The sequence below is a fragment of the Talpa occidentalis genome, unplaced genomic scaffold (assembly GCF_014898055.3).
Source record: "Talpa occidentalis isolate TD23 unplaced genomic scaffold, MPIMG_talOcc4v2.1 talOcc4.4, whole genome shotgun sequence".
In the NCBI taxonomy this organism is placed as follows: domain Eukaryota; kingdom Metazoa; phylum Chordata; class Mammalia; order Eulipotyphla; family Talpidae; genus Talpa; species Talpa occidentalis.
In genome coordinates this window covers 10,547,957-10,563,116 of record NW_023604295.1, presented here as the reverse complement: position 1 = coordinate 10,563,116, position 15,160 = coordinate 10,547,957, and the positions used below count along the sequence as shown (strand labels likewise).

The following is a 15,160-nucleotide window of genomic DNA, read 5'->3' as shown; positions in this document are numbered from 1 at the left end:
GTGTCAAGTCTGTTTGTGCACGTGATTTTGCAGTTTACGTACAAGAGGATTTTCTAGGCAGGAAATCTGGTAATGGTTGTATTCATTAGTCCAGACCTACAATTGGTTGGTAATTCAAAACACTGTCACAATGTATGAATTATCTGCTTCTTGCTTCCAAACAGGCCCTTTTGTTTTATGGCGGTGACACATCTATAAACAACAGATTTATTCATCATATGTTCTGTACGTGTAAAATTCTCAAACTACGCAATCTTAGATTGCTTATTATTGTAATAGAAAAACAATCCTACCACTAAAAAATCCAGTTAAAGTGGAGGAAAAAAATGTAATCATTTTCTTTTGAAACTTGGTGAAAGCAGAAAGAAAACAAGCTCTGAATTCAAGACTCATTCAGATTTTGGCCTATAGGACTCTTCATCTGGCTGGTCCTGAATTTCTGAACCTTTATAGTAAAATTGTGATTTTAAGTATATATACTTGTAAATAATCATAATTTATATGAGTGCATATATATATATATATATATGTTTGTAGTGAGAATTGCAAGATTTCTAAAGATTGGAAAAATGATAATCTCTATACTTATGTACATAGCAGCACTGTTTACAATAGCCAAATCCTGGAAACAATTCAAGTGTCTTTCAACAGGTGAATAGACAGAAAACTGTGGAGCATATATTCAATGGAATATTATACAGCTGTGAACAAAGACGAAATGGTGGCATTTGGCACAAAATGAATGGATCTTGAGGTGATTATATTGAGAGAAATGAGTCAAAAAGTGAAAGACATATTTCAATCACATGCAGAATATAAATACCAAAAAAACAAGTACATGCAAACAATAGAAAATATAGAAATTAAACTAGGTTAATCAGGGACAAAAATGAAAAAGGCACTTTCCTGTAATCTTTTAATAATGTCATCACTTTGAACCTAAAAAAATGTATTACCTACTCCAAAAATCTGAAAGTAAAATTTTAAATAAATAAATTAGTCTGGTAATAAATAATAAAAGAAATGTAGGATAGATATATGTTCGTATGAACATTAGACAGGTTTTCTACATAACAGGTGGGGCCTAGCAAAAAAATGAAAATGTGGGACCCCTTGTTTAAAAACAAGAATTTCAAGATGGCAGCAGCCAGGCATTCAACCAAGCCCAAGGCCCTTCTAAGCAGGGGCCCTGTGAAACTACAGAGATCATATAGCATAAAGCTAGTCCTGGTTTTTCATATGATTGTATCTTTGGCAGAGACAACTCAAAAGCATATGTGGTTCTCTAAGGAAACTGACCAGCTTCTCAATGTTTCAAGAAAAAGAAGCCTTAGAAATTTTTTTTCCTCTGGATTTCTCACATCCTTCAAGATCTCTCAGTTCCTAAGCAATTTACCAGACTATAAATTGATTTTAATCCAGTGGGATTACATATATATCTTTAAACTTAAGTTTTGAAGCCTAATCACACTGGACAAAAACTTGTCATCATGCAAAATGATAGAATATTTATAAACAATATTTGTATATATAGTTGGGTTTTTTAAATAATCCATCTTCATTTTAGTTTATTCAATTAAGTTGTGAAACCCAAATAAACTTGGGACCCAATGTTGTCCAAGCTCAGCCTCGTGTTGCAATAAAAGAATTATAGTTGGCAGCCCAAAAATAATGAACTTTCAAGATTTTTTTTTTTTAGTGTCTTAAGGAAATGCCAAGAAGGAAACAATTTTTAATATCCAGGAAAGAATCTTTAAAATCCTCTCATTGCAGCCTCTCAGATCTCTCATGTAGTTGATATTGTTGTTTCCAACAATTTCCTGCTCATCACTCCTCACCCCCTACTCACATGGGGTTTTCTTTCTCTACCCCATTTCTTAATGCCACCATTATTTTTCCCTTTTCTCAAGTGTTTATATATGAATCATCCATTTCCATGTCTTGCACATCTCAATTAGAATAATGTGAATCATAAAGCTGAGTTGGGGGAGCAGAAATGACAAGGTAATGCCAGATTTGTCTTTCAAGGAAGGGAAAGATGCCCATATTCACAATTTTGTGCCTGCTATGGTTACAATAATCAACACCGTGATGTTAACAGAAGTTCTCTTAAAATAAGTTCAACAAACTCTTTAGGAAAAGTCACAGCTGAAAAATTATTTGGAATGGAGTAAGGAGTAACTAGTGTCAGTCTCTGCAAGATGAAATCAATATACTAAATGAAATATATTATGAATAAGCCTCCCCCACCCCGCAATAACCTCTAAAATCCAGAGGCACTGATAAATCTACTTCATTGTCTATGCAGTTTTAACTAGTACAAGAGTTGCCTACACAGATCCTGGTACCAATTAAGTTTAGGTAAACGGGCTCCATTTTTTTTTTTTTTTTTGCATGGAAGATCTAGGGTGTAGGCCAACGTGTGTGTGTGGGTTGGGGGGAGTAGTGAGAGAATTCACCAGAGACAAAGTAGGGAGCAGAACAGGAGAATCTACTGAAATAACATTGCTGAGGGAAACAGCGGGTGAGAAAGGAGAGGTCTGCTGTGCCATGTGGGTCAGCTCCCAGGCCCAGGATCAAACTCAGGCTGTGGTGGTGATAGTGCTCAGACTTAACCCCTAGGCCACCAGGGAGGCCTAATGTGCTCCATTTTTTTTAAGTGCAACACAAAACTTGAACTAACTCAAGATAAAGATGACATCCAGATCTATTCAGCAATCAGCAGAATAATTTCAGCAATTTGAATGTCACATAATTAAGATTGAAATCATTTTTAAAAGTAAACATGTATTCCACTAGAATGATAAACTGTGGTGAAGCCATTGTGGTGCTTGTTAGGTTGATGGATCATAAACCAGTGATCCTATCCAAAAGTCTTATCACGCAGAGCACTTGATAATAAGGAGTTAGAGAGACATGAGGATTCTGTTATCTTGCTCAACTGTTACCACATTACATGAGCATAGTACCTCCATTTTTACATGCTCAATAGGAGAAACAATAGGAAGAAAACCATGCCTATTCATAATGTTATGAGGCACTCAATAATCTAGGTACTTTATATGCATGTGTAATTCATATTTCCCAAGGTAACCTGAAACCAGGGCCTCCCTGGTGGCGCAAGGGGTTAAGTCTCACCACTATGAAGCTATCTGCAGCCACTGCAGCATGAGTTCGATCCCTGGCCAGGGAGCTACCCACATGGTGCAGCTGACCACTCCCGTCTCACCTGCTGCTCCTCTCAGCAGTGTATTTCAGTAGATCCACGTGTTCTGCTCCCCACTCTGTCTCTGGTGAATCCTCTCACCGCCTGCACCTCTGGCCTACACCCCAGCTCTCGAATGCATAAATAAATACATTTTAAAAAATATAGGAGAGACCAGCATTGTCATGAAATATTCATATCCCCAGGCCTTACTCCTAGAATCTAATCCCATTTATTTGGGCTGAGTTGGGACCCCTGAAACTGTGTTTTAACAAAACTTACTCTTGATTGCAATGTTGCAAAATGATTTTCATCGTTCCTATCTTGCAAAAGCAAAGAAATTGAAACACCTAGAAATTAAACAACTTACGTTACCCAGGACACAAGTTAGAGCTGTATGTTCAGTCTCAAGGAAGCTGAAACCCAAATTTACTACCACGACGTGCCACAAGCCTGTAAAACTTCACTTTTATGCTCTGTGCCTCCAATAGTATCTCCTGTGCACATCCACGGAAGCTACAGCCCCCTGCTCTAGCTTTCCCCCCTTTTCATCACCAGCCCCTAACCCCCGGCATCACAGAGGCCCTTGAGTAGTGTTATTGGTTATTATAGGATAGAATTTCACTTAGTAGCTTGAGCAAATGGACAAAAGAATGAGTGCCACATCCTATTTCCTAATTGTCTTTAACAATACTGCTATTAAAAAAAAGAAAAAGTAGGTTAAAACCAAAACATTTGGAGCTAGCAAGTAGCCATGTCTAAGCAACACAACTTGTCAGGAGTTCCAAGTCTTCCATCGATGAGCTATTTCTCCAACAAAACACAATCTCAAGTCCCTGAATCTTTCAGCTGGGTGATGTCTTCATAGACACTTCTGCTTGACTTTACATAGTTTTATTGAAAAGTTCTGCGTCCTTATCTCTGAAACTAGTGCTACGTGCTTTCAAAGGGTACGATTGAAAAATGACATGACACTGAAAAAGAGCAGTACCTATGTCAGAAAGTTGAAATTGAGGTTGTCCAAGAAACTGGCTACTAGAACATACTGTTTCTCCAAACTCTGACTTTTCAGCAATTTTGTGCTCTTTCTCTTCATTTGTGTCTGCGTGCACACATCAGTATGTACTGCGGGGTAGTGTCTGTTTTCCAAAACTCCAGAAACATGAGTCAGCTGTTTGACTATTATCTACAAATTCGGGAAAGTACTGTATTCATAAAATTCAAGTGAGTTTTCCAGGAATCACTCTGCCTGTATCCTCACAGACTGTCCCAGTCAGCTTGTCAGGCTTCTGGCAGGTTCTGCGTCCACTTTGCAAGGGAAATGCTGTCAGGTTAGAGGATTATGGGCTCTTCTTTATTCACTGCAATGCAGTGGTTTAATCCATTACATTCAATATTCTGGCTAATGTAAATGTCACATACCTTGTGGAACATGACTATAACTTAAAAAATAATCTTCTAATTCTGCAAAATTGGTAGAAATTCCTTGTAAGTGCCTGTTAGGGGCTAAATTAGGTCCCCCTGAGAAAGTTGTTGAATGTTAAGTACTAATCCCTGATAGCTCATAATGAATATGACTTTATAATTATGGTCAATGAAGAGGAAATTAATTAATTTGCAGGAGATCCCTGGAGTAGGGTGGAATTCTAGTCTGATACTATTGCATTTATAAAAGGGGGAAACTTGGACACAGATACAGACTTGCATGAAAGGAAGATTATACCCAGAGATAAATAGGGAGAAGATGCTGATGAGAAGATGAAAGCAGAGATCCAAGTTATGGCCCCAGAAACCAAAGAAATCTTGAAACCCCTGGAAACCAGAAAGAGAGAAGGAAGGACCATTCCCTCATGCTTCAGAATGAGAATGGTCCAGCTGACACTTAAATTTGGGATATCTAGTCTATAAAACAGTGAGACAATAGCTTTCCATTGTTCTAAGACACACAGTTTGGGGTACTTTATCCTCATTATGTTATGCCAAAGTACTCATTATAAAGCTATTACTTATAGAGAGAATTCATAAAGGATTGTATCAATCTTGGATCTCCCTGGTGGCGCAGGGGTTAAAGACAGTGCTCTCAAGCTACCGCCAGCCACTACAGCACAAGTTTGATCCCTGGCTGGCCAGGGAGCAACCCACATGGCGCAGCAGACCTCTCCTGTCTCCCCCGCTGCTCCCCTCAGCAGTACATTTCAGTACATCTGTCTGTTCTGCTCCCTACTCTGTCTCTGATGAAACCTCTCACCTCCCACACCTCTGGCTTACACTCCATTTCCTATATGCATAAATAAATACATCTTTTTTTTTTTAAAGAGTTGTATCATTCTTGAGTGCCATCCCAAAGGAGTCTTATCTTTGAAATACAGAAAGTCTGACATACCCAGGGAGATGTTTCAAAAAATAAAGGTTGACCCAACCCAAATAGCATTATCATTTTCTGAGTTTAAATTTCTTTGCATTCTCTCATTGTCCTTACTCCAACAGTTGCATGGTCTGTGAGGCCATAGGAATAATAAATAGCAATGATCCACAAATGTGCATGCCTGGAGTCCTGCAGCCATGGCACACAGACAAAGCCTCTGTCCAGTGCCGATGGCCTCCCCTCCACTCAGCAGCAGCCGTCAGTTCTTGGGAAGCCGTCTTTGAAACAGCACTAGTCTAGGATGCCCTAATGGCACACACGTCTTTCGTCAGCCAGCAGCCCTCATTTCCCTTGGGTCAGTGAGGGCTCAGTCAGGAAGATAAAAGCCATCCTAGATATTTCAACCAAGAAATTATTTCATAAAGGGATTCTGAGATTTATAAAACTGTTACAAAGACTGAGGATGCAACAGTTATGGAAGGCTCCATTTACATTCATGAACCAGTAAGAACAAGAATCCAAAGACATTTCCACTCATATCGGCTGGTGCTCAAAATATTTCTCACTACCGGATCCAGTTCAATGGCTTCTCCTTTGCCACATCTCCCAAATTCACACGTGCCTCACGTTTCCTATGTATTTATGTTTGAGAAATATGTATTTTGTGAGAGTCTTTGAAGAAGAAAAAGAAGGGATTTTATTAAGATTAGTTATTGTAGCCAAGTTATGGAAACAACCTAAGGGCCCAAGGGCTTAGGAGCAGATTAGAGAAATGCAGTATCTGCACACAATCGACTACTACTAAGTTGTGTAAACAAGTTGAACTCTTGCCACTTAGGACAACATGGATGGCACTAGAGGGGATTATGCTACATGACATAAGTCAGAAGGAGAAAGACAATGCCAGACTGTTTCATTTATATTTGGAATAAAGAGAAACAAAACAAAGCGTCAGATAGAAGCCAATCAGTAATAACCCTAGAAACCTGTCTGTAGAATTGAGGCTACAAAACCCGGTGGGGGAAGTGGAAGAACAGTGAGAGGAGCAACACAGTTGACTATGATAGAGACTGAGGGTCCCTTGGTGGAGGGTGTGGGTTGGCGACATGCACCTGAGGAGGTGTCATCTTATGCCTTTGCAACCCATACAGTGCTGTAAACCAATGCCACCTCCACCAAAACAAAAAAAAGAAAGAAAGAAAGAAAGACTACTTATTGTACCAAGTAGCTGCTAATGTTACAGGGCAACCCCGATATAAAACGGGTTGCCTGACTGTGGGTTCTCACCCAAGTTTTAAAGGGGACTTATTAATGCTAAACTGCAGACACACCCAAAAGGTTGATAAAAGGTTTATGTACAAGGGAAGGGGAAAATGGGAAAATGAATAATTCAGTGAGGAAAAAAAGGGAGATAACTTCAGAAATGCATCCTAACCGTCCTGCTGACCTGGAATCCCAATGACCCGCTAAGCTGGCAAAAACTTAGCAGGCCTCGTGGCCAAGCCAGCGACTGCCCAGCCGCATGGCCAGTTAAATACCAAAACTGAGAACCTGAAATACCCCCGAGTTTTCTCTTCTTCCTTTTCTTTCCCACACTCCCCTTAGGAGTTCAGTCTTTCCAAACCTTAGCACAGAGTGGAGAGTTGTCATATGGCATGGCCGCTGCTGGGTTCCACTGTGCATTCTCTAGAACTTCAAAGGCCTTTCTTCCCAGCCCAGGGGCTTGGGGTAAAGTGCCAGAGGCATCAGCTGACCTTCATCACTGATTGCCTCTATATGAGGCAAAAAGGTGTGGCTCTCACAACCTTTTCAAATCACATCGGGTCATTCAAAGAAAGAAGTGGGTAGGACCACAGAGAAAAGCTTTAGGACTCATTTCCTAAGGCCTAAAATAATGGAATAGCAGAGGGATGTGCTCTTACTGATTTACAAGCTGCTTTTTGGGAGGCCGAACTATCACCTCTATTTGTTCTTTTGTTTTCTGTGTTCTTCCTGAGCTTCCCTTCTTACCATTCCCAAGCCTAAGAACTGTGGGTTATCTATAATCAGGCATTAATGTTTTACTCACCCACAGTTCACGAGTACTTAAAGAAACTGGGAATTTTTGAAGCTCTGGAAGCTGTCAAGACAAACCCAACAATAACAGGGTATAGAAAAGCCTCAAGTAAAACTAGTCGGGTATTGTTGGGTGTGCATGACGTAAGGACACACAAAGTCTTTCTTGCTGTGGAGTCAAATGTGCTATTGAAACCAAACAACAACCCTATAATATATTATCTTAAAAAAAAAAAAAAAACTTAGTCATTTAACTCTATGTCATTTATGTGTTTCTAAGTATTTATGTATACTTTATGTATTAAGGTGTTTCACTTTATTTAAGCATAGGTAAAAGCAAAGGAAAAATTAATTAACACAAATAGGTGAGAATATCTGGGCAACTTGGAAGTTTATTGAATTTCGAGATATTATAAAATTTACCAGCTAGTTCTTTAGCTTTCCCCATTATCTTTTAAAAATAATTTCTTTAAAAAAAAAATCACTCCAGTCCCTGACTCAATAAGTATATCACAATTAAGGTGCATGCCTTTTTTTCACCAATGATTTGTTATTTTAAAGTGCCTCAGAAATAAAATATCACTCTGACTTCAGTTTAATGTAAATATCAATTTAGAATATGAGAAGATAGGCAGATAGCATAGACATCACAGGTGATGACATATGTATAGTTTTCAAAATCAAGAAATATTTATCCTGGCAATTTGCCTCTTTTTCATAAAAAGCTAAGTGGACAAAAAATCCAGATTTCCTCGTGATTTCCGAATGCTTTAGAGCCTGTGGCTTTTGGTTTCTCCATTTCCGGCACTTATTTTTTGAATGTTTACAATAGCGTTTTTCTCCATCTAGTAAAAATGTGGGGAACCCAAATGTTTTTGTTTGACCTCGAACATAAATGCCAAGTAAAGTGGCTTCTCCCCAAACACCTACATCAGAAGTTCTAATCCAAACATAGCACAGTTGTCTTAACCTTCCCTACTTCCAACAAATATGTTTTCTCTTCTCAGTTTTCCATAAACCCAAGGCTTTCAATCCTTATATTTAATAAAAATTAACTCCTCAAGAAGATTGGTGCAAGACCTCTTTGGTGGCGCAGGGCTTAAATCTCAGCACTATGAAGCTATCCCCAGCCACTGCAGCATGAGTTTAATCCCTGGCCAGGGAGGTGACCCACATGTACAGCAGACCTCTCCTGACTCACCCGCTGCTCCCCTCAGCAGTGTACTTCGGTCCTTCTGCCTGCTCTGCTCCCTGCTCTGGCTCTGGTGAATTCTCTCACCCTCCCACGCTTCTGACTGTACCCAGTGCTTGTATAAATAAATAAATAAATAATAAATAAATAAATAAATCTTTTTTTAAAAATAAAAATAAATAAATAAATTGAAGGGCAAAGAATCAAACAAAAAAAGCCAACATGTTTGTCTGGAAAAAAAAAAAAATCGCTAAAATCCTCTGCCAAGTTTCCAAGTCTCAGGAGATCCATGAACATTCTTACCAAGTATTTCCACTACCCCTCCTCCAATGGCCAATGATAAGACTAACAGACCTAACATTTGTTCACTGTTCAAATATACTGATGGCTCCAATGTGATCAAATCAAAACAATTTAGTGTTTTGTTTACAAGTCAGGAGGGGTTTCAAGACTTGGTTCCATCTCTATCTGCTGATGTGGACAATTATTAGTGATGTACTCTGATTATTTTCACTATCTGTTTCTTTGGAGCCAGATATTGGATGTTTACTATAGTGATAGCTCCTGGAGGATTAAAAAGGGAGATAAATGCCAATATTTGGGTAAGTGAATAAGGAATTTGGACAAACCACTTGCAGAATATCACATTCTCTGTTCTCTTTTTATGGAGTTTCATTCTGCAGAAATTCAGAATTCCTATTCAGCAACGCACTGCAAAATAATTTTCCTAGTAGAGCCAGGGGTTTGAGTAGCACTTGGGGAATTATCTTATACACCATCTGGGACAAACAAAATATTTTTCATTTCCTTAAGAGTTACAAATTTATCTAATGGTATCAGTCCAAATTCAGAAGAAAATAAGGTAAGATTATTTTAAATGTTTTGCAATTTGTGTTTTCAGTTCTATTGACAATAAGATACCCATAGTTTAAATCACGAATCATTTAAAATACTAATTTATTTTTTAAATACTGGATTTCTTGGCCTATGTAAGAAAAAAGGACCCATGGCAGCAAAAATTTTATAGAACATGTGCGGAATAAGATATGTAAGGAATTTCACTAGCTTATTTCCTTAAAATGAGCCACACCATTAAAATGGTTACAACATGCTTTTGTATATATAAATGTCCCTGGGTCCTCTTAACTGCTGGACTGTTAGACCAGCTTTGCTGTGAAAGAGAAGAGGAAATTCAGATAAGTTCTTTCCTTTTCCCAGTTATTACTGAAGGGTTGACTGAATTACTAGCTGTGCTGCTGTAATTAGCATCCACAAAGATTTGTCCCATAATCACTTGAAATAGATTTTGGGGAAGGCTATTCCAGTTTGGATAAAGCTTCTAAAATATAGGGTTGCACTTGGCAGTGAACCCCAGAAATTAATGTTCATTCAATTTCCACTCCCGCTCTAATGTGTTTATGTACTGTTCGCTGACAACTGTAACATGTTTGCAGTACAAACAGTACTTTGAATTTGGGGTTTAAATATGTTCAGGCTTTCTCATGTGGCTGGAATGTTGGCATGGCTCAGAAAACAAGTCAATTAAAAAAAAAAGAGTTGGTTCCTCCAAGAAGAGAGAGATCACTATCAAACTTGACAAATGCAGTATAATGTGACCAGGGCAGCAGGGCTGGGTCTGCTAAGTGATTGCTATAGGCCTTTGCTTGTCTTGAACTTTTAGCCTTTTGCTGCAGGGGGAAGGGGAGAGGGCCTTGTTAAACTACCAAGTTGACAATTTTATATCAAAGTCTTCTGACAATTTTTTTTTATCTGAAGGCTTTGTTTTTCTGTTTGTATTTTTTCAGCAAAACCTTCAAAGCGCTAGGGGGCTTTCACTGCTGAGGTGGTGATATCATTGTGTGCTGATCCCAAGTTTAGAAACTGAGTTCTAAGAGGAAAGAAATAATGGAGTAAAAGCATTGGCTTGGATATTGCATGGTGCACTCTGCTAATTTCTTTTGGCCGATGCAATTTTTTAAGGTTTATCCTTTCTTGTACTTCTGTATTTTTTTTTGAACTGAGGTAATGTAAGTCTACATCACTGTCTATAATTCAGAGGTACAGGTTCACACCCCTTGAGATATATGTTACCACACCCACTGCCAAGGCACCCAGAGTCCTCCACAATAGACCATTGGCTCCCTCCCCCATTTGCTTTACCCACCCGCACCCTGGTCGCCTTAGCTCTGCAGAGTTTAAGGGTTTGTTTAGTTTTGCCTGTTCCTTTGTTCTGTTTTTTTATATTAGACATGTGAGTGAAATCATCTGGTATTTGTCTTTCTCTTTCTTATTTCACTTAGCATAATATCCTCCAGTTCCATCCATGCCGTGTAAATGGCAAGAGTTCCTCTTTCTTTTTTTAATAGCTGAGTAGTATTCCACTGTGCATATACACCACAGCCTTATCCACTCATCTGTCCTTGGGCACCTAAATTGTTTCCACAACTTAGCTATCGTAAATAAAGCTACAGGGATCATAGGAATAATATATAAGCCTTTGAATTAGTGCTTTTGTATTCTTTTTTTTTAAAGATTTATTTATTTATGCATACAAGAGCTGGGGCACAGGCCAGAGTCATGGGGTGCGGGGGAGGGTGAGAGGATTCACCAGAGACAGAGCGGGGAACAGAACAGGCAGACTGACCAAAGTACACTGCTGAGGGGAGCAGCAGGCAAGTCAGGAGAGGTCTGCTGGCCATGTGGGTTGCTCCCTGGCTGGCCGGGAATCGAACTCTTGCTATAGTGGCTGCAGATAGCTTTATAGGTTGCGTCTTAAACCTTGTGCCACCAGGGAGGCCCTGCTTTTGTATTCTTTGAGTAAATAACTAGGAATGGAATTGCTGCATCATATGGCAGATTTTTTTTTTAATATTTTGAGAAATCTTGATACTGTTTTCAATTGGGGCTGAACCAGCCTGCATTCCCCTCAACCATGTACACGAGTTCCTCCCAAACCCTAAGGTCCAGTCCCTCCCATCTAAGCTGAAATCCCTATCACTTTGTTGAAACAAAACAGCAAGCCTTGTTAGCATACATTTATTAAGTTCCTGTCATATATTAGACCCTCTACAGCATTCCCTAGATACTTTGGGGAGGGGGAGTTTTGTAAAAGTGACCAGATGGCCAATAAGCTCCATTAGAACCCTCAGGTAAATGTAGGTACCAAGCAGATTCCTCAATCCCATCTCAGATCTCCTTAACCAGGTTGAAAGGGAGGCTAATCTTAGCTCTAATATGTCCCCCCATGATTCTTATGATCAATGCTTGAGAATTACTCCAGACCTATGACTATCAAATCTGACTGCACCTCTGAATTACCTGGTGAATTAAAAACCACCTAGAACCACATGGATTAATTAAATCAGACCCTCTGGGGAAAGGGGGTATTTTGGCATTAGTTTGGTTTTGTTCAGTAAGAGATACTCAGGTGACTTGAATGTGCAATCAAGGTGGAGAATCTGCTTGGGTGGTGAACCCTGCAGGAATTCACAAGACAGAGAAATGACTCCCATTGGGAAGGTCAGAATCTTCCTCTAGTTTCTTTCTTTATTTTGCAAAAGATATTATGTTCTCTTTGGAAGGCGTCTGTCTATGGGTTTATTGCTAATAAAATGATGTATACACAGCATCCATCCAAGAAATAAAGTATTTTTATAGACAATAATTTATCTCATGTATCTTTAGGTCATTCCCTTTAATGTAATTAGATGAAAATTTTACTACTGTCTCAATTACTGATAAAGTAGATCAGGACTTTGCCTGAGATCACACAGCAAGTTCACTCTAAAATCCTGACTCTACTGGATTTGCTTCCCAGAAAAGAAAAAGATTCTTTAAACAATTTTGATTGAAATATAACCTATTTGATTTTGAAAATGATTCAAGTGTACAATTAGCATCCCCACATCCCATAATAGACTGTCTTCCTTTGGATTTTTCTTTCTTCTACATGTAAATGAGGGACTATCCAGAAGGGTCAATAATCATTCTGTAATCCTATTACTACTGTCTCCATAAATCAGCAACATTAAATACTTCATGGGCTTCCTCAAGGAATCCTCAAGTTTTTTTGTTTGTTTGTTTGTTTGTTTTTATGTCCAGTTCATTCAGAACTTTCCCAGTTTTAATCCTGAAAGTCCCATGCCCAGCAAACCCCTCAGTCCTGGGCAAACCTGGACAAGCTCTATCAGAAACAATAATAAGGGTTTTTTATAGCAGTAGGAGCTTGAGGCTTGTTGGGATGGAGATAGGTCACACTTAGTAATGGGCAGAGAGTGAGATAACAAACATCCACCAAGGTTCAGCCTTAAAGTCTAGCTGTGAGTACAGCCACGATCTAGGACAGTGGCTCATGAACTTGTGTGTATATTAGAATGACCTGGAGGAATGGTTAGAACACAGATCACTGGGCCCCACCCACAAAGTTCCTGATTCATTAAGTCTGGGGTGAGGTCTGAGAATTTGCATTTCTGACACATGCCTGTGTGATGTTGATGCTCCTGGGCCCAGGATTGCACTTTGAGAACCACTGTCCTAAGTGCTAGGTGGACTTCCAGTTAAGCATAGGTTGAACAGATGATATCTTGGAATGGAAAAGCTGGAAGCCACATGATGCAGAGTTGTAAGCTGGGAACCAAGCACAGGAGTGTAGGCCCTGAGCAGATTGGCTTTAACGTGGGAAGACCCATAACTGGCAACAAGGGCTGTTGTACCAGGCAGAGAATCAGAACAGACCCTCCATCACAAAGAAGCATGACCAACACCTTCCTATTGGATGTGGATAAAGAGGGGTGGTTGATCTTACAACAAGGGAAAATTTAGTACTGGGGCAACAATACAGGGTCACACCCTTAATGTCCACTCCCTGGAGTTAGTGAATTAAAAATTCTTTAAGAACAAATGTAGGATGGCCCACTCTGCTCTTTGTCCAGGACTTCCCTGATTTTTGGCACTGAAAGGCCAGACCTGGGAATCATTCCCAGGACAATTGATCACCTAACATAATCTCAGAAGACTGCATTCTAGAACCCCTGTATCTTCTGGTGGGATGGTTGATGCCATAAAAGAGGAAGGGGCATAGGAAAAAGGACAGGTCAGTTGCAGAGATAAGACACTGAGCCATGACCTTCAAGAGAGGAAAAAAAGCAGCCAGAAGTCATCTATAAATTCTGAAATCCATTTGCTTTAAATGGTCACAGAATGTTAAGTGACTCCACAAGCTTGCAGTCTTTCTAAACTCAGGAAAGTGGAAAAGTTCAGCACAAACAGAGCAACCCAGACACCCCCTAGATGGAAGTCACCCTCACAATTCTTTGACAATCATCACACACACTTAAGATCCCATTGTGAGTACAGCCTTAAAGGGTCTGATATGTGTACACACAGCCCGAGAGGGGGAAAAATTGTAAATATTGGCAGTGACCCATGCTGCTTTTTATTTTAAAGAATTTTTGTTATTGAGGTAAAACGGGTTTACAACGCTGCATGTGCTTCAGAGATATAGGATCACTCCTTTTCATCTGTATGTTATATACCCCACCCACCACCAAGGCACCCCTAGTCCTCCACCATAGTCCACTGGGCCCCTCCACACTTTGCTCTCCACCCTTACCCTCCTCCACTGGTAACCTCAGTTCTCCAGTCAGATTTTTTTTTTGTTAATTTGTTTTGTGTTGGCTTTATCTGACTCCTTGGTTTCTCCATATTCCACATATAAGTGAAATCATCCAGTATTTTTCTTTTTCCCTACTGGTTTATTTCACTTAGCATAATCCCTTCCGGCTCCATTCGAGTTGCCCATTGCTATTGATTTTTTCCTTCCCCCCATTTAAAAAACAAGTAAGCTAAATAGAAGAAACTCACTGTTCAAGATAATTGAAGCACCAAAGGATATTTCAATCCAAGGAAAGAATGTCTGAGGCAGGAATGTTCATCCACCTTAATGCCATTGGCCAGCATGCCAGACACATCCAGTCTCCTCCATGACCAAACATTAATCAACATGCTATGAGAAAGGAAAGCATAAGGCCACTACTGAGAATGTCACATCATAGGAATCATGACAGATGTTTAAGGTGTTACTCTCTAAGGTTACCCACCTACTGTATAAAAATAACTATATAACAGAAAACATCTCAACAATAACAAGAAGTTTCATCATGGGATTAAGACAAAAACTATGAAGCAATTGGCAGCCTCTGCATCATGAGTTCAATCCCAGCTGGCCAGGGAGCAACCCACATGGCGCAGCAGACCTCGCCTGTCTCACTCTCTGCTCCCCTCAGCAGTGTATTTCAGTCAATCTGCCTGTTCCGTTCCCCACTCTGTCTCTGGTGAATCCTCT

At 39.6% G+C, this 15,160-nt stretch overlaps 1 long non-coding RNA gene across 1 annotated transcript in view; it reads right to left on the bottom strand.

Moving 5' to 3' along the window:
• The window catches only part of LOC129146710 (uncharacterized), a 34,921-nt gene extending 20,108 nt beyond the window's left edge, over positions 1-14,813 (bottom strand). Inside the window, exon 1 of the long non-coding RNA XR_008553766.1 lies at positions 14,680-14,813. This is a non-coding gene — a long non-coding RNA (uncharacterized LOC129146710). The remainder of the gene's footprint in view (positions 1-14,679) is intronic.
• Between the last annotated feature and the right edge of the window lie 347 nt (positions 14,814-15,160).